Source organism: Dendrobium catenatum, unplaced genomic scaffold (assembly GCF_001605985.2).
Source record: "Dendrobium catenatum unplaced genomic scaffold, ASM160598v2 fragScaff_scaffold_1038, whole genome shotgun sequence".
NCBI classification, from domain to species: domain Eukaryota; kingdom Viridiplantae; phylum Streptophyta; class Magnoliopsida; order Asparagales; family Orchidaceae; genus Dendrobium; species Dendrobium catenatum.
The window spans coordinates 1,333,928-1,358,826 of record NW_021319500.1 but is presented as its reverse complement, the minus strand read 5'-3'; the positions used below and the strand labels follow the sequence as shown (position 1 = coordinate 1,358,826).

Sequence of the window (24,899 nt, the reverse complement as noted above, 5' to 3'; positions counted from 1 at the left end):
TGGATATTAGAAATCAAAGAAGTTAGATGTATAACCGATTATCTCAAGGTCGAAAGACATTAACAGATGAATTCATTAATAGGGTGAACATTTTCATTCAGCAAGCGAAACAACTACCCAGCTTTATATCAGAAGGAAAGTTTCGATGTCCATGTTCTAAACACAAAAATCTAGTGCACCTAGAACCAGATGATGTAACTGTTGATCTGTATCGCAGAGGATTCATGCCACGATATTAGTATTGGACTTCTCATGGTGAGTACGAGCCACAATTTGATTATCAATGCGGTCCTTCTACAAGCACTAATATAGCTGAGGCTGAAAATATCCGACCAAATCTTGAGGAATTAGTTCATGATGCAACTGGAATATAATTTGAACAAAATACAGAAGAGTTACAGAATAAGGAGGAATAGAATTTTTATGATTTATTGCATGCTGCCCAGCAACCAATCTGGAGAGGGTGCACCACTCACTCAGAGTTATCTGTTGCTGTGAAGATTTTAGGCATCAAGGTAGAGTATAATGTTCCTCGTGAATGTTTTAATCAATTCATTGGTCTGCTTAAGGAAACTAATCTGACAGATAATCTAATTCCTACAGATTATATTGGAAAAAAAAGTTAATTTCCAAACTTGGTTTGACATACACAAAGGTAGATTGTTGTGTCAATCAAAGCATGCTATACTTTAAAGAAGATTTCTCATAGAGTACATCCCGTCATTGCAATACACCAAGGTTTAAACCAAAATTTGGTAGTAGAAGAAAGTAGAAGGATGTGTCTGTCAATAGGATGTTATACTTTCTAATAATTCTGAGATTACAATGGCTATATGCATCCATGAGATCCGCTGCACATATGAGATGGCATAATGATCAAATTCCACAAGAAGGTGTTATCTCACATCCATTAGAAGTAGAGGCTTGGAGACACTTTGATCGTACACATCCAACATTTGCGGCAGAACCAAGAAATGTCATATTAGGTTTATGCATAGATGGTTTTACTCCATTCAGTTAGTATGCTACACCGTACTTATGTTGGCCTGTGATACTCACTCCTTACAATCTTCCTCCGGAGTTGTGTATGACTACTCCTTATATGTTTCTTTCACTTATCATTACAGGGCCATATAATCCAAAAGTGAAGATTGATGTATTCTTATAACCGTTAATTGATGATTTAAGTTCATTATGAGAAGAAGGAGTAATACATATGATATCTCCACCAAGAAGAACTTTACACTAAGAGCAGCATTACTTTGGATAATTGGGGACTTTTCTGCATATGGTATGCTCTTAGTTTGGAACACTTAAGGCAAGTTAGCTTGTCTATATTGTATGGAACATACAAAATCATTCACTTTAAAGTATGGTAGAAAGAACACTTGATTTGATTGTCATCGAGTATTTTTACCTCCAAGTCATCCTTTTAGGCGAAATAAAGAATCCTTTACTAAAAATAAAATGGTGATGTTTCAACCTCCTCCAAGATTAAGTAGTGAAGAAATTTTTGAAAGAGTCAGGTTCATGCTCACCATAATGGATTCTCCAACATTAGCTGAGCTCAGATTGCCAGGATATGGTGTAAACCATAATTGGACCAAGAAAAGTATTTTTTTGTCTTTGCCATATTGGAGAACAAACCTGATTAGACATAATTTAGATATTATGCATATAGAGAAAAATGTTTTTGATAACATTTTCATTATAGTTATAGACATCAAAGATAAATTCAAAGATAATATAAAAGTAATGATGGACTTAAAGGAGATTTGTAGGAGGAAAGCTTTGGAATTAAAGGATGGTGGAGGTGAAAAATTACTCAAACCAAAAGCTCCATTCACATTAACTTTAGAGCAAAAATTAGCAAGTTGTGAATGGGTGAAGACCTTACGAGTACCTGATGGATATTCTTCAAATCTAAGCAGGTGTATTTACATTAGTTCAGGGAGATTATTCGGATTGAAAGTCATGATTGTCACATCTTCATGCAATATCTACTATCAACTGCTTTTAGTTATCTGCCAGATCAAATTTTAAATCTCTTGATCGAGCTAAGTGTATTTTTCAAAGATTTATGCTCTTCTAAATTAAATGTGGAGAACTTGATTTCTACGGAGCAGCAATTCCTTTCATTCTGTGTCAACTTGAAAAGATATTTCCTCCAGGCTTCTTTGACTCTATAGAGCATCTACAAGTTCATTTACCATATGAGTCTATGGTTGGTGGACCTATTTAGTATAGGTGGATGTATCCTTTTGAGAGATATTTAAATAAACTTAAGAAGACCTCTAAGAATAAAGCACGACCCAAAGGCTCTATCTGTGAAGCATATTTAACATACGAGACAACTCAGTTTTTCTCATATTATTTTGAAATAATATCTCAATCAGGTGAAAGTAGAATACCTCAAAATATTGGTAAATCCTCTAATATATCTATATTCTATGGAAGTGGTGAACCTGTAGGCGCAAGCACCGTATGCTATTTGACCGATAAGGAGATGACACTTATCACATTGTATATATTGCTGAACTGTGAAGACGTTGAGCCGTATCTCGAGTAAGTATGAGTTAATTTGTTCATATTTTCATTATTCTTATAAACTTTAATCTAAACTCAAAATGGTTTGTAGGAAGTTCTTTGATGGTTTAAGTACATCAGAAGAAAGAGAAGTCCAGAAGATAGTGGAGAAAGAATTCACTGCTTGGTTTAAAAATACGGTATATTTTGAATAATTAGTCTTAATTAGTTATTTATGTAATTACTTAATATTATTAATAATAACATCTTATTCATTTAAAGGTACACTCTGAAGAAAGTGATTCGTAGAATTCAGGGATATTTGAGTTAGCTTGGGGACCAAAAGATTAGTCAAATATTATAAAATATTTCTGGTCAATGGTTACTAATTTCAAACAAAAAATTGGTGTGAAGGTAGGAAGACAGAAAATTCTGGCGTATGTGTAAGAGGGAACACCCATACAGGGGATGATTCTGAATATTATGGGGTATTACAAGAAATATTAGAGGTGGAATGTCCCGGTCACAGGAATACTGTGTATTTCTTCAATTGAGAATGGATTGATCCAGTACAAAATAGAGGCACAAGAGTACATCCAATTTATGGTATAACAGAAGTAAAGCAGGGTAGGAGATATGCAAAGTTTGATCCATTCATCATTGCTAGTCAGGCAACTCAAATATATTATGCTAACTATCCAAGCATAATACGAGGTAAACAGGATTGGCTAATAGTTATGAAGACAAAACCAATGGGAGTAATTGAGAAAACCACTTCAATACCATCAGCACATCAAGAAGAGTTTATGTCAAATTTAAAAAATCTCCCAATCAGTGTAGAAGATCAAATCAGAATTAATGAGAGCGAGTTGCAATTAGAAGAGGTAGATATAACCATAGAGGAAAGTAATCATGAATCTGATAGTGCTAGAAGTGTATCATCTTATGAAAGTGAATCAATAAATGATGAGTTAACATAAGGTAAATTAATTTTTTTTTACTCACTGCATTTATTTTATTATTACTGCACTGCATTTTTTTTACTTCCCTACATTTTACTTCACTACATTTATTTTATTGTTATTGATGCGTTATTTTTTATTAAATTTTTCTTATAACTCATGTTTCTAAGATTTCTTATTTTTTTCTATGCAGATGGCTTCAGGTGAAGAGCCTAATAGAGGATTGATAAAAAAATATTTTTAACAGGTGAACCAAGAAGATCACTACAGCTGGACTAGCTAGGATAGTACGTACTGAGGGGACCACCTCATCTCAGCCTGCTACACAGCCTTTACCCACTTCTGGAGCCAGTAGCCCATAGTTCTACTCACCAGACCCCTGATTTCCTTCACCATATCCCGGGCAGAGTACTCCTTTCTACCCAAACTATGCGGCCCCCACTTATGCTGGTGCCCATCCTACTTATCCATTTCCACCATATGCTCCACCATACTATCCCTCACCACCCCATTAGCCTTCTTCAGCTGGACCTTCGACACCAGCTGGACCTTCGACACCAGCTGCACCAGAGTAGGTGACAGATGGTAGAATGTTGATAGCACCTGAGGGTGATACATACATAGTTCATGTTTTATTTTAGCTAATGAATATTTATGGTATATATTTGTTTCACATAAATTTATTTTTGTAGGTTCTACCAATCAAAATAATCGACACAAAAAAATACGGGACATCATATGGAGCAGGTTTGATGCTCCTTATCTTTCTTGGAAGAAAGTCCCAAAAGAAGTCCGGGAGATGTGGTTTAGATAGTTTGAGGTATTTTTGGATTTTATTTTTTATGTTAAATTATTTATTCTTTTTTACTTAAGCTAAAAATATTTTGTATTTTATATCATATGTATTTGAATGCAGAAAGAATTTTGTTGGCTTCCCCAACACAATGACAAGAATAGAAAGAATTTTGGGAAGCGTGGCTCTACTTGGATGCGCGACATGTTCACAAACATTAGAAAGTCTCCGAATTATCCATTATGGATTGGAGAGGCTATATGGGCTGATTTGAATACTACTTGGGGCAGCGCAAAGTATACTAGGAGGAAGGATCAAAATCGACAGAACAAAGCTTCTGATGTTGGGGGCTTGGGTAGTTCCTTCATACTGGCGGCTCCATTCCACATACTGAGCACAGACAACGTTTGGTAATGAATTTTAAATGTTTTTTTAAAGGTTTTTTTAATACAAAAATATTAATAGAATTCTTTTAATTCTAACAGAAAGAGATGCTGGGTAGGGAACCGACTTCTATGGAATTGCATAGTAACACTCATAGGCGATAGGAGGATCAACAATGGATTGATGAGAGAGCAAAAAAAGCCTATGTAAGTATATATATATGTTTAGCAATTTTTATTTTTAGTTTAATTATATATATATTTATATTCTAATTTACAGGAGGAGTATACACGGCTTCAGGAGAGTCATGCTACATCAGGTGAGGGCTCTTTTGGGGGCTCTGTGGAGTTTTCTGAGTATCACATCTAGTCGCAGGTCGTCGGAGGAATGCAGCATGGCAGAGTTTATGGTTTGGGTTCCCAAGCTCAGGAATACGAGGGGATGACCTCCTCTACTGCATCCAGCTTCGCATCCAGTTCACATGAGATCTTACATGCCCAACAAATAAGTGCCCTTCAAGCAGAGCTATAATAAGTAAGAAAAATCACAAGCTGATTGGCAAGCTCAGTTGCAAGTACAGGTCCAAATGAAGATGTAGATACAGGAGCAACAGAATTAGTTGTTGGATGAATTGCGCAAAATAAGGGACCAGATGAGTGGAAAAGAGCTAGCTCCAACTGAGGAGTACACGGATTCAGAGTAGTTTACTTTAGGAACTTGTTTATATCTTTGAATCTGTAATATTGAACACTATGTGATGTTTTTTTGTTTTTTGTTGCTATTGAACAATTTCTTTTAATGGGCATTTATATTTTTTTGCATCTGTTAAAGAATTTTATGTTGTAGAAATGTTATAAACTATTATAGATAGATATTTGTATAGGTTTGTAGGTGTGAAAATTTTATTGTTTGCTGGAAAGGCAATTTTTTTGTCAATACTACAGGTTTCTGGCGGATTTTGCGTCGGAAAGTCGACGGAAATGATGATACAACAAATCAGATCGATCATGCTGGCATTTTAATAAGCACAAAAAATTACCGGCGCATTTTACAGCGTCTGGTCCGTCGGAGATTTCCGACGCTACTTCGGCGCCAGAAATTAGCCGTTGCTTATTTACGGCGCACCTACGATGGTTTATGCGCAAGTAGTTTCCGTCGAATACATACGACATAAGCTACCGACTCATTCGTCGTAGGAATTATTGATTGAAAGTCGCCATCTTTTATATCACATTTTGCATCGGTAATGTGCCGGAACGTGCGCCGGAAGGGTTTCCGGCGCATTACAAACGTCGGAAGACATTTAGCGACAAATGCCAAACCGGTGCAGGAAAATCTGACATAAATGCACTGGAAACCGAGGATTTCTATCGGATATTATGGATTACAATATCCGCTGGTAACAGCGTGTTTTCCTGTAGTGCTTGACTTTTGCGAGTAAAAGAGATCGAGCTAAATTTGGAGGTCAGAGGTACTCCGTGCGAGAGAAAGTTGGGGTGAGTAGAGGAGTCGAATGGGAGGGAAGGTTGTGGGCTTTGCTCGAGTGCAATCGAACAGGAGGCAGAGAGGGATCTCAGGTCAGGCTCGTGCGTGTAGAAGAACTGAGAGAGTAAAACCGAGAATGGCTTCAGCTTTTGCTGAGGGGACAAGCACGCAGGAACTCTTCCAATTCCCCCCCTCTCTCTTGCTGGATAAACCAAAAGCATGCCAAAAACTGAACTGTAATTGCTCTTCCACTACCTCTATGCACAAAAATGAACTCTATTACTCTATTTCACTAAAAGCTGCCTGAATCCCCTTCTAAACGAGGACATCACGTGATTGAGCCATTCTGATAATAGCAGCTCTGGGGTTTCGATTAATCCGAGACCATTGGACTGAATTTCCTGACTTGGGAAGGTAATTAAATTGATCAAAAACTTAATTGAAATTTAATTAGATCCAGATTCAGTCAAATGGGCTAAAATTGAGTTTGAGTCAGACTCGATCTAAATCGATTTGGTCCAATCGAGTCAATTTGATGAAATTGAACTCAAACTAATATAATTTGACATAATTTGGGTTCGATCGAGCTCAATTGGATTGAACTCACGTCTGATTAGGGTCTATTTGAGTTTGATTTGCCCCGATTAAGGTGATTTGATGAAGTTGAACCTGAATCGGTGCCGATTTAAATCGAATTGGGTTTGATGGGTTTTGATCGGGTTGGTCTAGCATTATCAAGTCCAATCAAACTCAAACATGCTCAATTGGAGGAAAACAAACACGCTTAAGGGCATAAGCTAAAAAAATTAGGTCAACAAAAAAAAACACAATAGGTGCGGTGAATGATAAGAGAAATGTACGTGTTGGCATTAACCTCCATATCTCTAGGAAAGTACAATCCAACCCGTACATAATGGTCCATTTCTCACCTAGCTATAGGGCCACAACAATAAAGAAAGGAAAAGACAAGATTCGATAACCACCCGATTGTAGGTCTAATGGTGAAACGAAATGGGGAGAAAAGAGTCATTTCTACCTGGTCGTAAGCCTGACACCAGATTCTCTACCCAACCGTAATTCTGATGGCGAAGAAAAAAAAAAAAGAAAGTCACCTCCACCCAGCCATAAGTTTGATAGCAGAGTCTCAATCCGACTGTATGTCTAACGGTAAAACAAAGAACTCGACAATTACTCAATCGTAAGTCTAACGGTGAAGCGAAAAGGAAAGGAAGTCATCTCTGCATGGACGTAAGCCTAATAGCAAAGTCTCCACCCAAAAATAAGTCTAACAATAGAATAAAAAAGAACTCGACAATCACCCGACTGTAAGTCTGATGGTGAAGTGAAAAGGAAAAGAAGTCACATCCGCCTGGCCATAAGCCTAATAGCAGAGTCTCTACCCGATAGAAAAAATGACAACACTTTGAAGGAACATAAATTTCTTCGAGGAGTGAAGCCGAGTTCCTCCTATGATAAGGACAATCGAATTCACAGAACTGGGTATAGAGAGACATAAATGCCCTTGGAGCGTAGAACAAGGTTCCACCTGTAACAAGGGCAACCAATTCTAAACGAATAAAAGATTTTCTCTTTTTTTGTGTTTATCATTATTACATATTTTTTATATTATAATCACAATTATATATTGAGACCATCCCATACTATGGAATAAAACATACAACTCATACATAAAAGAATCATATGACTCATGTTGTAGAATGAGGACCTAAGGGAGTCAAATAGATTGTTTTTGATAACCCAGACATGCTCAAGATGAGTGAAACTAGGAAAATCAACTCTCATGAGGAATAGAATAGAGATTTAATGTTATGACACCAAAATAATTGGAGTGCATGATGATAAGCGCAAATATTCCTGTGGCATATTTTCATACAACTATTAAGGGCAACTTCATACTATACTTTGCATGATGAACATCACGTGGTAGATGACAAATCATTGTGGCCATGGACAACCAAAAAGTAGGAGGAATCCTCTCAAGTAACATTTATACAGAGGAATATTCATAGGTGGCAAAGGGATGCCTTCTGCCTGTGTAGAACTCAAGCATCGTACTTCTTCAAGTACTAACCAATGATGAAAGGTATGAGATGAACATCATTTTCATCTACTAACAGTTAAGTGCCAGCTTCATATACTTACTCTACATTAGAGGGGCTTTCTCAAATAGGCTCAAACTTATCATCTCAATGATGATGTGAGATGAAAGGCCTACGCAAGATAGGAACTAAATCACTGACCCGAAAAGCTCGAGGTCTAACAAAGTGATCATGAGCTTGGGTCATACGAGCCTGTTATAACTTAAGGTGTTGTCGAGCTTGTAAGCATAGCTCCTCTAAACAATAAAATATAAGTTCTTCTAAATGCAATCATTATCATAAATTATCCAGCATGAAACATAAGAAATATAGACAACAAGATCGCAAAAGAAGCGTATCATATCCTATAACTTGACTTTCTTAAGGGGGATATTTTTTGCCTACTTAGAGAAGTAATTAGTGATAGCCGGTATAAATTTATGACTTTTATAGGAAGGAGGGTTAATATGACCCACTACATTTATGCCCTAACTCTCGAATGGCTAAAAGAAAACAATACAGTGTAACGGATTGGGATTGATTAATAACTATACTATGAATCTGGCATTGATAGCACTTCCTAGCATGCTTCATACAATCATGGATCATGGTCAACCAATAATAATCAATGCATTTAATCTTAACCTTCATCTTAGGTCTGAACTGATGAGCATGACAGAGGCCCTCATATATCTTGTCCATGACCTTGTGAGCTTACTCATTATTGAGAAAACGCAACCACATCTTATCAAAAGAGTGTTAATACAAGATGTCATTCACATAAGCAAATAATATAGCTCTCTTCCTAATTTGAGAAGTGAGGGAGCAATCATTTGAAAGCGTACTATGCTTCAAGTAATTAATGAAATGGGCTCTCCAATCCGACTCTTCTTCAACAACAAACATTATGAGGATCTGATCGGGAGATAATACTGCGTGACATAAGGCCTGACAATACTAGACAGTGATGGACATTGGGCTTCGAGCTAGGATAGCAACCTCCTTAATAAGTTTGGTAAATGCATCCGCTTTTCCATTTTTAGGAAGGGGTATCCTAGCCAGTCAGCTCAGGAATAAGACATAAGAGTGTCATTGCCCGATTATGATAAGACAAGTGCTTAGGCTTAAGGACTTTGAATATTCTAACTACCTGATTAATAATCAATTGGGGATGTCCAAAGATCTTCACTCGCATAATATTTATCTGAATAACCAATTCAAGTCCCAAGATCAGAACTTCATATTAAGTTTCATTATAAGTACAAGGTTTTGAGATACTATAAGAGTAACAAAATGTGTGGCCTTCAATGGATACCAAAATGAGGCCCAAACAAACCCTAACTACGTGAGTTCCTGAGTGCCAAGTGATTTGATGGAAGATATGTCATCAAAATAAAATTCCCAGCTAAGGGACTCTTGTTCTTCCACACTTATGACTAGTTCATCAGGTATATCATCATTAAGTGGAGAATCTATGGGAATAAAATGAACATCAAGAAAATAAGTTAGAGTCAATCCTTTAAAGGCTCGCTAAGGAATGAAAGTGATGTCAAAGTACAGTAAAATCATGAACCAGCATGTCAAACAGCCTGATAAGGTCAGACAAGTCATCAAATACTATAAAGGGTTGACTCGATAAATGAGTTGATCTTGTGTGAGAGCATATAGTGTCCAAGTTTCTGCACAACAAAGATCAAAAGCAAACATCATTTTTTCATAGCTGTGTATTTTAGCTCTGTAAGAATCAAACATCTATTAAGATAATACAAGGCATTTTTTTTTTGCATTCCTCATTCTCTTGAGCTTAAGAGTGCACCAAGTGAATCATCTAGAGTCGTAGTATAAAGGATCAAAGGTTAGACTGGAATCAGTGTTGCTAACCTAGGGAGATTCTCATGTAGTGCTTTATGCTTTTAAAGGCCTCCTAGGAGTTCTTATCCTAATGAAAGCAAGCATCTTTCTTCACTAGAGCAGCGAAAGGATGACACATACAGATAAGGTTAGAGATAAATCTCCACAATAAAGCAAGCTTACCTTGAAAAGACTACTTAAACTGACTATGACTCTTTGGGAGTTCTAGACCTATGATGGCCTTGATCAGAGTGAGATCAATCTCTATGCCACGATAATGAAAAATGAAACCCAGGAACTTTCAAGTTGTAACGCCAACTGTGCACTTTTGGAGATTCATCTTGAGGCAATGCTTATGCAAACATTAAAAAATTATTCACATTCTCGAAGGTGATCTCCATAGACTTTACTTTTGATCACGATGTCATCCACATAGCACTTAACCTGCTCATGAATAAAATCATCAAAAATGAGGGTCATGGTCTGCTGATAGGTGGCTCCAGCATTCGTAAGGTCGAAGGGAATAACCTTATAATAATACACACCAATAGGAGTGTAAAAAAATAATTAACTTCTCATTTTTAGAGGTAGACTTTATTTGATTATAGCCATAAAAACTATCCATGATGGAAATTATGCTATGGGAAGAGAAAAAATGTCTTCGGGGCATGAGTTGTTTAAATCACGGAAGTCAATGAAGACACGAATATGATTGCTCTTCTTTCAAACTAGAATAACATTGGCAAGCCAAGTAGAATGCTTCACTTCGTGAATAAAGTCAGCCTCTATCAACTCTTGGCCTCAGCGATCACCTGTTGTTCAATCTTTAACCTCAATCAGTGAGGTGACTATTTAATAGGGAATGCATTAGACCGAATAACTAACTTATGGACTGCTACTTCTGGATCTAAACCGAGCATCTCAATTTAACTCCAGGCAAAGCACTCCCAAGCTTCTAACTCAGATAGGAGTTCAATATACTACCAAGCTTCTAACTCGGATAATAAAGCATTATGGAATATAGGTCGAGGATCTAACTCAGTGCCTAGATTGAGTTCACATAATTCATCTATGGTAGAGCTAGCGTCATCTTCAAATTCATGTTGAGCATCAAGGATCATGTCCTCAACATCATCCAAGTCCTCATTATCTGAGATGGAAACAATCGGATAAGAATAAGAAATAACATGAATGTCGGCAGAAGGATATTGATAAATTTTGAAATAACCTAAGCCTTACTAAGTTTGAGATAGATTAGTTATCCAAATCTGGCCTTGCTGTAGAGCTTATTCATCATACCAAGTTGAGGGAACAACACCCTGCTCAATACAGTCATGGTTTAAAATTGTGCAATATGAGGCTCGCCTTGAGGCCCGCCTTTGCATAATTCCAGTAAAAAATGCCTCGATGCTTACGCCTCGAGTTTTTTTTTATGAAGCTTGCGCCTCAACTTGGTTGAGGCCCGCCTCGCCTCACTGGCATGAGGCTTACGCCTCACGCTATATATATATATATATATTTAGTGATGACAGTTTTGATGACTTATGAGTTCTTTATGTGATATGTCATTGCTACTTATTTTTAGAAATTGGAATTATATGTTAATGAAAAGAATACTAAGATTTCCGAAAGATAGAATTTTGAGTTGAACTATATTTCATGTTATCTTATTATTAGGATATATTGATTTCATTTAATATCTTATGCTTTTTTATGTTTTATATTATTCCCTCATGAGTATATAAAAAATTTATCATTTTATATTTACGTAATCTTTTGATTTTGAGGCTTACGCCTCAAAATGCCTTGAGGCTTACGCCTTGCCTCTGTTTTGATTGAAAAAATATTTATGTATATATAGTTTTGAAAAATATTTAATTATCTTTGGGAATATTAATTTTTAAAATTTTGAAATTTAACGTGTCATTATGAACAGTATATCGCCTCGAAGGGAAAACATATAGTTCTCAAATGGGTTATAATTACAAAATTTAAATTCATCCTGATTATCGTAGTCAGACTCAGGAAAGAATCATATATGATCCCGGAAGGTCAATATTAAATTCAATTGAATGTCTGACTACATTAATCTGGATAGAGAAATAATTAATTTGATAATCAAAATCATAATAGTGATTGATATATCTCTTCGAAGAAAGAATATATCAATCACTATCGATTGACTGAAAATAATGATAATGATCGTTAAATTTTGAATTTTCCCAAAAATAATTTATTAAAGATTTTTTTTTGAAAAATTTGATTTTAAAAATTAGATCTGGGTTTCTAAATCTTCTACGAGCTCAAGCCCTTGTAGTTAATTACATCGTAGGAAAATTGGAATTTTTCCTACAAACACTCTCGATTAAATAGCGGTATAAAATTTATTTAGATTTTCAAAGCACGATATCAAAGGAGGGTTAGGGTTGGAATTTTCAATCAGGATTGGTTCGAGGTTGAGCATTTATTTTTGGAGTCAAAGGAAGAGGGGTAGGGAGTGTTTTGAGATTCTGAAACAATTCAGAAAACACTCCTATCCTAGGTGTTGGGCTCAAATTTGATTGAAAGAGATTTTTTAATTTGAGTGATCCATTTTATTATAAAATTGGGACTCAATTCCCGGAGGATGAGGTCTTATGGCCCAAGCCAGCCTCAGAACCTAAGTCTAAATTGGGCATTTAAAAGTGCCCCGAACCTAACTAATACAGTGCGAATCTGGTCTTACCCCGGTCAGGATTGGAGAGCCAGCTAAACCACCTAAATAATTTAAAATATAAGTCTAGTCTTTTAATGTTGAGTGGTAGGGATGTTATTTAAGAAAGGTATTTGAAAACGGGACCGACATCTAGAGCAATCCTAATTGGCCTCTTAGACTTATGTTGGGTTTGATGTCTAAATAAATGCAATTAAATAATAGACTCAGTTTTTAATTTGTTACTAATGCGATGCATGCTAATCGACTCGATTGAATGCAAAATTGATATATATAGCAGTTTAAAAATTTTGGCTTAGAAAGTAGGTTTTTTCCTAGAGATTGTATAACATCCTCTTGATAGATCGGCACCCTCATAAGCCAGGTGGTCTACCATAACCCACAGGCGGGGAGATGCCTAACAAGGTAGAGAAGATTTAATATGATTCATGAAAAACGATCGGTGAGTTCGAGCTTACTTCTTAAGACCGTTTAGAGTTTCTATCTTATCTTAAAATTTTTATTTAGTTAAGGTAGAAAAATTTTGACAAACCCCTAAGAGCCTAAATTCGAATTCCAGGCTAAATTGAATGCGGCATGCAAATAAAAAGACTAGAAAAGCATATAATTCTAATGCACAATCAATTTTAGACAAATCAATCAAATTAAATATATCAAATTGAATGTTCATAGGCAAGTGCCTCTTATTATTACATCACAGAATTTTACAGAAAATTAAAGTGGCCGGGCACCACTGACAACAACCCGGATTAAATCATAAGATTCAAATGACTTTGAGATTTGGGATTCTTCTCATCGCCCATTTCTTCGTCTTCTCAAGAATATCTTGATTCGCCGTTTCTGGATATCCAAATGAAAAGAAACTCACCATCGATCGGGGTGTTATCTTTCCTCTTTGGATATTTAAAAAGTTTCCTAATTTGACTTCCAAATGGAAGAAGACTCTCCCCTTTCGGGATGTCTTCACCTCTTTGAAATTCAAATTAGATTTTGTGCCCAAATCTCAAATTATTTTTTAAATAATTTACAACCTTATCAAATTGAATTTACATTAATTCAAATAAAAAAAATCTAGACTCGATCCTGCAGGGTTATCCTAATAATCGGCAGTTATATAAACAATCCCAAGCAGTTATTATAAGAAATTTGAAATGCAATTTTTAGTTACACTTGGCCATGCTCTTATTATTTAAAGGGGGTCTTAAGCGTCTTCTGAAGCACCTGTCCAAAGAGTATATGATTTTTTTTAATTAATTGCCCCCTTTAATTTCAGCTCCTTGTATGAGCATGGCCACCTGCATAAGACTGAACAAGTATAATTCGTCCCTAGCCTAGGGGTAAGTCTAACACATAATCAATCACAGAGTGCAGGAAGTAAGTAAGCAAACACAATAATTCTAAACTAGCAAACAGCATGCAATGAAAACTCAAAAACCCGGCACACAGTGAAAAAGTAAACACCGGCCTATCCTAAAACTAGAGTCGGTGATCCTTATTATAAATCTATTTTTGGATTATGATTTTGATGATAGCAAAAAAATCTTTTCTTTTTCTCTATTGACTTTTCAGGACCCAAAGATCGGATGAAAATCAGAATCAGCTCAAGATGGGGTAGATTAGGGATCAGTTAGTCTGTATTTTATTTTTTTTCTCTTCTTGAGTCAATTTGTAATGTTCAAAAAGACTGATGTTAAGTAACCCTACACACACACACTTGAGAGACTTAGAATTTCATTTTTTACTCAAATCGGCCAGGACGATATTTACATCGTCCAGGACGATCGGGCTTAAAACAAAAAATCTAATTAGGGGTTCTTAATTAAGGCAGCCATCATTAGCCAATCGGCCTGGATGGTACGTGTATCGACCAGGATGATAGGATCAAAACAGAAAGAAATTGCCTCCATAAATTGTTACGATCTATGGTTTAAGATTTTGATGATAGCAAACATTCCTTATTTCTCTATGATTGCCTTATGTGCTAAAGTTTCAGGTTCACACAATCGGACTGCAATTTTGAATCAGCTCAAGATTTGGTAGACTAGGTCTGAGTCAGTTTGTAATCTTTTTCCTTTCTTGAGTCTGTTGTATTTGGTGTGGGACCAGTTGGATTGTAATTTGGAAGATTTCTTGTTTTCCCTATAAGATTTTTATTTTTGGTAATATCGACCGGGACGATATGTCCAAAATTAAAAACCCTAATTAGGGCAACCTCGTTAAGGCAGCCATCAACAGATCGGCCTGGACGATACTTGTATCGGTCAGGACGATCTGCTCAATTCAGAAAGAATCAACCGCCATAATCAGTTTTGGAATTCTTTGTTTTAGGAAATCGGCCAGGATGATACTATTGTCGTCCAGGACGATCTAACTCAATTATGCCAAAATTGATCTGGTATCTTTGGAAAGCATTAATGGTTGATTGATATGATCACATCGTCCAGGACGATCGCATGATCGACTAGGACGATGGCCTAGACGATCTACATCGAACATCTCAAATTCAGGGCGATGATCAGGACGATTGAAATCGGTTTTAAACTAATCGGCCTGGACGATCGTGATATCGGCCAGGACGATGTAACTAATTTTCTTTTGATCGTCCCAAATCGTCCCAGGCTAATGAGCTGAATTTGTACTGATCGGCCAGGACGATATACCTATCATCCTGGATGATAATGTCGGCAACTTGCATTAATGATCTCATTTTGAAAGCTTCTATTTAAGCTTGGCATGACACTTTGTAAGTGTCTTTGGCAGCAATTGTAACTTCGTTCTTGTGGAGAAAACTTAAAGAGAGAGCTTGAAAGGGAGAGAGGAAAGGGTGGAGTTTGAGAGGGAGAAGATCCTGTGAGGGGGAGGAGCTCAAGGGAGTGTGGTGGGGGATCCACATGGTTACTCCGGTGAACTCACACCTTAGTACTATCGGATTCAACGCTTGTCTCAAGGTAAGGTCACCAAAGAAGAAGATCTCTTTAGTGTCAAAGGACCCGGCGACTCCGCCACTATAAATGTGGGCTTCTCCGCCTAGCTGTGGGCGCTAAATGAGTGACACTTTTGTAGTGCAATACTTGGAGGGTGCCTCCAAGGAGTTGACGTAGGTCAAGGTTTGACCGAACCACTATAAATTCGGTGTGTTCTTTTCTTATTATTTCTTCCGCATTATTTAATTTCCGCACGTTTATTTCTGTGGTGATTCTTGTTTTAGTTTTATCTTTGGTTTTAAAGTTATCGAATTCACCCCCCCCTCTTGGTTAGCCTTGGGCCAGTTCATGAGGGCTTAACATCCCTAACAAACTTTCAAGTGTTTTCAGAGCACTTTCTAGTGTCATCTGAGAACTTTCAAGTGGTATCAGAGCTTCATTCATAAAATAAGTTTTTAAAAGCTTTTGAATTTCGATCCATGGATAATTTTTTAAATCGTAATGTTGCGGAAGGTTATTCAATCACCAGACCTCCTTTATTTAAAAATATGTCATTTAATTTTTGGAAAACTTGCATGTCTATTTTCTTGCAATCGATTTATTTTCGTATGTGGCATATGATTTTAACTGGTTATTCATCACCGTCACGAATTGTTAATGGAGTTAAAATTGATATTCCTTTTAGTCAATGGAACAGGGAAGAACAACTTAATGCTCAATTAAATGCAAAGTCTTTAAATTACTTTTTCTGTGCTTTAAATTCTGATGATTTTATGTTAGTATCCACGTGCACTACCGGTAAGGAAGTTTGGGATAAATTGCACACCATATATGAAGGCACTAATGAAATCAAGCAATCCAAGTTGAATTTGTTAATGCTTGATTTTGAATTATTTTCCATGAAACCTTTTGAAACGATCTTAGACATGTATACCAGATTCATTCAAATTATAAACTTATTGCATGCTTTAGGAAAAGATTTTTCAAATTTTGAAAAAGACAATAAAATTCTTCATTGTTTACTTGAAAAATTTGATGCCAAAGTTATTGCTATTTATGAAACAAAAAATTTGAATGATTATTCTATTGATAATTTGATTGGCTCACTCATTGCCTACGAGCAAGGTTTGGATCAAAGACTTTTGGATGCAGGTGAAACGATCGTTCTAAAAGATAAAGATATGGAAAGAGGAAGCTTAGTTGGTGACGATAGCAATGACTTGTCAAAAAAATTACAAAGCTCACCAAAGCATAAGTAAAAGTTGAAAAAAGGTAAAAATAGTAAGGATGTTAATATTTCCTCTGACATTATTTATTTTTGATGTAGGAAACCAGGACATATAAAAAATGAGTGCCCTAATTTAAGAAAACTCTTCCTACGAAAGAAAAGGGCAAGGCGAAACAAACTTTGAACTGGGAAAATAATGAAAGGCAAAAAAATCTCATGGGCAGATCTGGTCTGTGAACCATCGGACCAGGAGAGAGATAATGGTTAAGAGCCTTTCGCATTTTTGTTGTGTTTTTGTTTTTATGTTTTTTCATTTTTATTTTGTGTTTTTGTTTTGTTTATTCTTTGAAATTTTTTTTTTCGTGAAAGTTTTTTCTCTGATCAACACACACATTCACTTTTCTAAAAATGAAAAATCTACTTCCTTTTTTTTTTTTTTTGAAATCTTTGGTAAGTTGTGTTTGACTTCTCTAAAACAGTCAAAGGAAGGAAACTCGTGTTTTTGTTTCTCTTTCCCTCTTCTTAAAGAGGTTATTTTACTTTTGATTCAAAATCTTCATCATATTTTAAATTGGATTTTGAAACTATTTTTTTTATCTCCCTACATTTTTTCTATCGCATAGAAATCTTTAGCAAGATTGTTGAATCCACCATAAAATTTTCTTAATCAAGTTGTTCGTGTTGTCAATAATTTGGCTTTACTTTGGTTTTGAAAATATAGGAAAGAAAGCATATTTTTTGAAAATAATTAAAAAAAAAAGTGGCCAATGATGCCAAACCAAAAGATGCGCATTGACGCCAAATTTTAAAAAAAATATACACAAAGTGTATTAAAATCAAAAGATGCTCAAAGATCCATTCAAGTGATAATGGGCATAAAATGGGCCCACAAAGGAAAATATGCTTATTTTTTTCTTATACTATTAAAAGCTTAAGAAAATCCTTGATATGTTCGAAACTTGTTCTTGAAAATCTTGGTTCCTGATTCAGCAATTCGTGCATTGATCTTCTATTAGATATGTTTTATGAAAGGAGTTTTGAAAAATTAATGTTTCTTTTTCCCGTTTATTCCTTGATTTGGATATTGGATTAAAAAATTTTCGAGCCTTTAAAAGAACGAGTTTAGATTATCAAATTATGAATTTCTAACCTTTTCTAGGCTATGCGTTGTCAATCCAACTCTACTAAGTTTTTGATTAAAACCAAGAGGTAACTTTCTCATTTTAAGAATAATTTTTTTCATTAGATCAGAGAATGCTTTTGTCTTCTGTTTGCTTTTGTTTTTTTTTTGTGCCTCCTCTCTTTTTGATAATGTCAAAGGGGAGAACATATAATTGAATTTTTGTACTATTTTCGTGTTTGTATCTTGTTTTCAAAAAATTAAAAACAACAAAAATATTTTCATCTCCCCTATTTTTTAAAAGGGTTTATTCTAGTGAGGGGGGGATTAGGAAGAGTATTTACTTTTTAAAAATTCAATTTGAACTATTTGCCATCATCAAAAAGGGGGAGATTGTTGCGGATCTATGGTTTAGGATTTTGATGATAGCAAACATTCCTTATTTCTCTACGATTACTTTATGTGCTAACATTTCAGGTTCACACGATCGGACTGTAATTTAGAATCAGCTCAAGATTGTGTAGACTAGGTCTGAGTCAGTTTGTAATCTTTTTCCTTTCTTGAGTCTGTTGTATTTGGTGTGGGACCAGTTGGATTGTAATTTGGAAGATTTCTTATTTTCCCTATAAGATTTCTATTTTTGATAATATCGGTCGGGATGATATTTATATCGTCTTGGACGATATGTCCAAAATCAAAAACCCTAATTAAGGGATTCTCATTAAGGCAGCCATCAACAGATCAGCCTGGACAATACCTGTATCGGCCAGGACGATCTGCTCAATTCAGAAAGAATCAATCGCCATAATCAATTTTGGAATTCTTTGTTTTAGGAAATCGGCCAGGACGATACTATTGTCATCCAGGATGATCTAACTCAATTATTCCTAAATTGATCTGGTATCTTTGGAAAGCATTAATGGTTGATTGATACGATCATATCGTCCGGGACGATCGCAAGATCGGCCGGGACGATGGCCTAGACGATCTACATCGGACAGCTCGAATTCAGGGTGATGATCAGGATGATTGAAATCGGTTTTAAACTAATCGGCCTAGACAATCATAATATCGGCCAGGACGATGTAACCAATTTTCTTCTGATCATCCCAAATCGTCCCAGGCTGATGAGCTGAATTTGTACTGATCAGCCAGGATGATATACCTATCGTCCTCGACGATAATGTCGGCAACTTGCATTAATGAGCTCATTTTGAGAGCTTCTATTTAAGCTTGGCATGACACTTTATAAGTGTCTTTGGCAGCCATTGTAGCTTTGTTCTTGTGGGAGAAACTTGAATAGAGAGCTTGAAAGGGAGAGAGGAAAGGGTGGAGTTTGAGAGGGAGAAGATCCTGTGAGGGGGGAGGAACTCAAGGGAGTGTGGTGGGGGATCCACACGGTTGCTCCGGCGAACTCACACCTTCGTACCATCGGATTCAAGGCTTGTCTCAAGGTAAGTTCACCAAAGAAGAAGATCTCTTTGGTGTCAAAGGACCCGGTGACTCCGCCGCACCGGGGAAGGTGGAAGTGATTTTGTAAGAGCTTCTCCGCCTAGTTGTGGGGGCTAAAGGAGAGACACTTTTGTAGTGCAATACTTGGAGGGTGCCTCCAAGGAGTGGACGTAGATCAAGGTTTGACTGAACCACTATAAATCCAGTGTGTTCTTTTCTTATTATTGCTTCCGCATTATTTAATTTCCGCCTTTTGATTTCTGTGGTGATTTTGGTTTGAGTTTTATCTTTGGTTTTAAAGTTATCCAATTCACCCCCCCCCCCCCAACCTCCTCTTGGTTAGCCTTGGCCAGCTTCATGAGGCTTAACATCTAAACGAACTTTTTTGTCAAGTGGTTTTCAGAGTCACTTTTTAGTGTTCATCTGAGAACTGTTTCAACGTTATCAGAGTCCAATTTTGATTTGAATTGAATGGCAATTGGGTTCTATCTCATTATGCTTCCACGCCTAAAAATATTTTCTTTTAATTATTAAAGCATTACTAGTAAGATTCTTGTATGTGGTGATGATCAATATTATTTTATTCATTCGTTTAATCAATTGCAATTCATTGTATTGGGAAGTGTTATTCACTTTGTTTTATTATCAGATTCCTAAAAACTATTTGCTAAAGCAAAAAGAATTGTCGTACTTCCTATCAGAAAAAGAGTTTAATGCACACTCTTAATTAATGTCTAATGGAAATATTCACTTATTTTTTTTTCTTTTAATTTTGAGAAGAATTTAATCACCACGTCTTCAATTATCATCATCATTATTTTCTAACTTAAACGGCTGATAGTACCGATCATAGATCTTGCACTAACAAAACTGGCACTTCTGTACATTAAAATAAAAATAGGTTTTTAAATAACTCATTTATTTTAATTTGAAATTTCAATATAAAGATAAATCATAAATAAAATAAGAAAATTGATCATTCATCGATATCTCATGCTATTATAAATTTGTGAGCATATTTAGTGCATTTAGTCCATCAAACATCTTCTTCTAAGCATCTTTGTCTTTCTTACTAGAGAGTACTTTAATGGAGGCTCTTCCTCTACTATGAAAAATGCATCTGCCAAATCTCTGCAGATTTTCCACCATATCTCCGTGGTCTGTGATGGGAGAACCTGTTTGAATTATTTCGTTCAACTATTCACGCATTAGATATCAAAAAACAATGAGTTGATAATGTATTAATAATTTATCCTTCTTAAAAGATGATATATATATATATTATACCCTATAATATATAATATATAATATATATATATATATAGATATTACTTCTTAATTTTTAAAAATTAGTAGGATAATACTTTGAAACATGAGCTGATATCGCGGAGCCAATAGCTATTGACCATATGTAATTTATAAATATTTTTTGTTGATGTTATTTTGATCCTCCCTACTTCTTATAACTAAATAACTTCTCTAACTATTATTAAAGTAGTACTTTTCTATTTTCTAACAAAAAATACAGGAAGAACAAAAACAAAGGAATGAAGGGCTCCAAATTGAGATAAGGAAAATTCTCACGGATGCCATTAATCCATTGCAATCACTTGAATTTATTGACTCAATTCAATGTCTTGGAGTAGCATATCATTTTAAAAAGGAAATCAATGACATATTACGTAGAGTTCATACGATCAACATTGATGATGATGATCTATATGCAATTGCACTTCATTTTTGATTATTAAGACAAGAAAGATATCACATAACTTCTGATATGTATGATTATAAAATCATAAAGCCAAAAGCTATGATTAAAGTAAATACAAATCATTTATCTTTGAAAATCTTGCAGATGTATTCAATAGGTTTTTAGATGTTAATGGAGATTTCCAGGATTGTTTAAGCAATAATGTGAAAGCTTTATTAAGCTTATATGATGCTACTTATCTTGGATTTCCTGATGAAGATATACTTGAGAAAGCTAAAACTTTCTCAAGGGTTCACTTATAGTTATTAAAATGCAATATGGATCCATCTTTAGTTTTGATGGTGCGAAACACATTAGAAATACCATTGGTGAGAAAAATTGATCGGCTCAAAGCAAGAAATTTTATAGAAATATATGACAAATACAGATTGTGCAATCAAAAGCTACTTGATTTTGCTAAATTTGATTTCAATATATTGCAATCTTTCATCAAGAAGAGGTTCGAATCATATCAGAGTAAGTTTATCTTTATTTTTTTAGCATTTATTTTTAATTAAGATAGTTGTAATTGATATCCTACAAAATTTCTCATTCATATGGATTCAGGTGGTGGAAAGGGTTAGGCTTCTCCAAACACTTACCATTTATTTGTGATCGAATAGTAGAATCCTACTTTTGGATGCTTTCAACTTACTCTGAACATGACTATTCACATGCTAGAGTGATGAATGCAAAGGTGATGCCCCTCGTTGTTGCAACTGATGATATTTATGATGTTTATGGTACATTGAAAGAACTTGAATTATTCACCAACGTAATAGAAAGGTAAAAAAAATTAACATTATAATATATAAACTAATTCAGTACTTTTTTATGCTAAAATTTTAATTTATAGGTGGGATCTTGATAGAGTTAGCATGTTGCCAGAATATATGAAACGGTTCTTCATAGCTGAGGTAGTAAATTTAGAAAGAGTTAGAATTGGAAGCTTTTGTTGCATTGCATTTTTAAAATTATGATTGATAGTTTGCATTTATCATAAAATGATGGCCTTCCACTAACCTGGTTAGGAAAGTAGATGTATTAGATTTGGACTGTGTTAAGAAAGGTAGAAGTTGAACTAAAATGATTTGGTTAAAAATTATTAGAAATGATCTTTCTTTACTAGATTTAAACCAAAATTTTACTCTAAACAAGACACAATAGAGAAAAAGGATTCATGTTGCTGACACCACGTAATGGGATAAATGCTTGATGTTGTTGTACTCAAACGATGACTTTAACAAACAAATAAACTTCTAGTATTTCATTATATAGTGAAACACGTTGTTATCATATTACTTTTGTTTAGATTATTCCTTTTAATTTCAGTTCTAGCGAATGGCTCATGCGTACCTTCAGGAATCAAAATGGGCAAGCATTGGCTATGTTCCTAAGCTTGAGGAACATATGAGAGCATCACTTATTACAGCTGGGTACTCATTAATCACTTGTGCTTCGTATCTTGGAATGAAGGAAGTGATCCCAAAGGATACTTATGAATGGGTTGCCAGCCGTCCTAAAATACTCAAATCTATGAAAATAGTTGGGAGGCTGATGAATGATATTGGTTCATATCAGGTAAGTTATACACACTTGATATAAAGGACATATTTTATTTGTTATACTTAAACATTATATTAAAAAAAAGATAATTTCATTTGTATCATAAAATAAAGAAAATACAATGAACTTCTAAAATAAGTTTTTGAACTATGTGGCATTTTAGGAAATAAATTAGAACATGAAATCTTAAACTAATTTTAGTTTATATATATAAAAAGGAGATGTCACCTTTAGTTTTTGAAGAAAAAATTCTAAAAGAGCCGTAGATCATAATTTTACAAGATAGAAAGCATTACTTAGAAAATTAAAACATTTTTCTAGCTATTTGAAACTATATTTTTTTATATCTTAAATTCAACTAATTATGATACTTCAACAAGTTATATTCCTAGTACTTAAATCAAAATGTATTCCATATTTTATAGCATTAATCAAGATTATCATAGTTAAATATTACTATTATAGATTATATATATATATATATATATATATAAAGAGAGAGTAAGAGAGAGAGAGAGTGAGTGAGAGAGAGAGAGAGAGAGAGAGAGGCCATTAGTAATATTTTTAATCTCTCTCTCTCTCTCTCTCACTCACTAAGAGAGAGAGAGAGAGAGAGAGAGAGAGAGAGAGAGAGAGAGAGACCATTAGTAATATTTTTAATATGTATGACTAAAATTTAATTTTTTACATTTTTTTTCTTAAGGAATCCAGTACGTATTCATTTTGATTATATAATGCACTCATTAGTATTCTCATTTTAAGTGAACTTTCAGAATGAACAAAAAAGGAATCTTGTTGCTTCATCAATTCAATGTTATTGCAAAGAGCATGGTTGCTCTGAGTTGGAAGCATGCAAGAAGCTTAAAGAAATGGTGGAAGAGCATTGGAAAATTATAAATAGAGAACTCATGTCAACGGATTACATCCCATTATCATTGATTAAGCCAGCTTTAAACTTGACATACTTTACTGATTTTGTCTACAAGGACACTGCTGATATTTATACCGACTCATCAGAATTCATGAAAGAAACTATTGTTAAAGTGCTCATTGAACCAGTTTGTGTTCTTAGTAAAGATTGAGATTTTTCCTATTTTGTGGGAAATTTTCAATTATATGTATGAATAATATTGCATTTGTAATGTTCAAATTATGCTTGTATCTCTAAGCTATCAAAATGCTTGTTTGTGTGAACCTTTTAAATTATGATTATGAAATCCAATAAGATTTTAAGTTGTTATCAAAGAATATGTTTGGTTTCAAAAGATACACTGAGATAAATTTTTCTTAGTAGCTTATTTTAATTAATTGTTTAGAAGACACCATATATTAATTTCAAGTTTTTTTTTTTTTCATTTTGTTGATCTTTTTAGTGTGTGCTGCCATGTAAGAATTTTAAATAATTGATAATCCTAATTTGTTTTTTGAATACCCAAATAAAAAAGTGTTCTAAATAGAACATTTACATTGAACAAAAAATAATAAGAGGTTGCATTGCCTAAGCATTATGACTATTAAATCTTTAGTTGAACCTGCTCATTACTTTGAAAAGGAAAATCAACTAATTACATTGCAAAGTTCATAAAGTTGACATGGGTGATAATGATGTGTGCACAAGTGTGCTTCATTTTCATCCATTAAGACAACTATTTGTTAGAAAAATTTTGTTTAAATTTGTAGTGCAAACCTAGAATGATGATGAACCATAAAATAACTTTAAAATGTTTTAAGAACCGATGAAAGTTCAAGAATATTGTGTTGTTGAGGATTGAACAAAAAGTTGATAGATCATGGTTCAAATACAGTAATTATTAATCCCATGTTCATCTCCAAAGCATAGGCTTACGGGTAGCAATTGTTATTTTTACACTAATATAGTTTTTAATATTTAATAAAAGGTTATACCTAAAGCCTCATAATTCTGATTAACCTCCTATTCATATGAGACCAAGCACAAATCTACATTGGTCTTCATCGTCCCTAAAATATTAAGAAAAGCTCAGAAAATTATCTTCCACCAATAGTTCACTGAACCACTTGAAG

The 24,899-nt window shown here is 34.7% G+C and overlaps 1 pseudogene; it reads left to right on the top strand.

Annotated features, from left to right (window-relative positions):
* The first annotated feature begins 1,542 nt into the window (after window positions 1–1,542).
* Window positions 1,543–23,938, top strand: LOC110098576 (annotated as a pseudogene).
* Window positions 23,939–24,899: the final 961 nt, after the last annotated feature.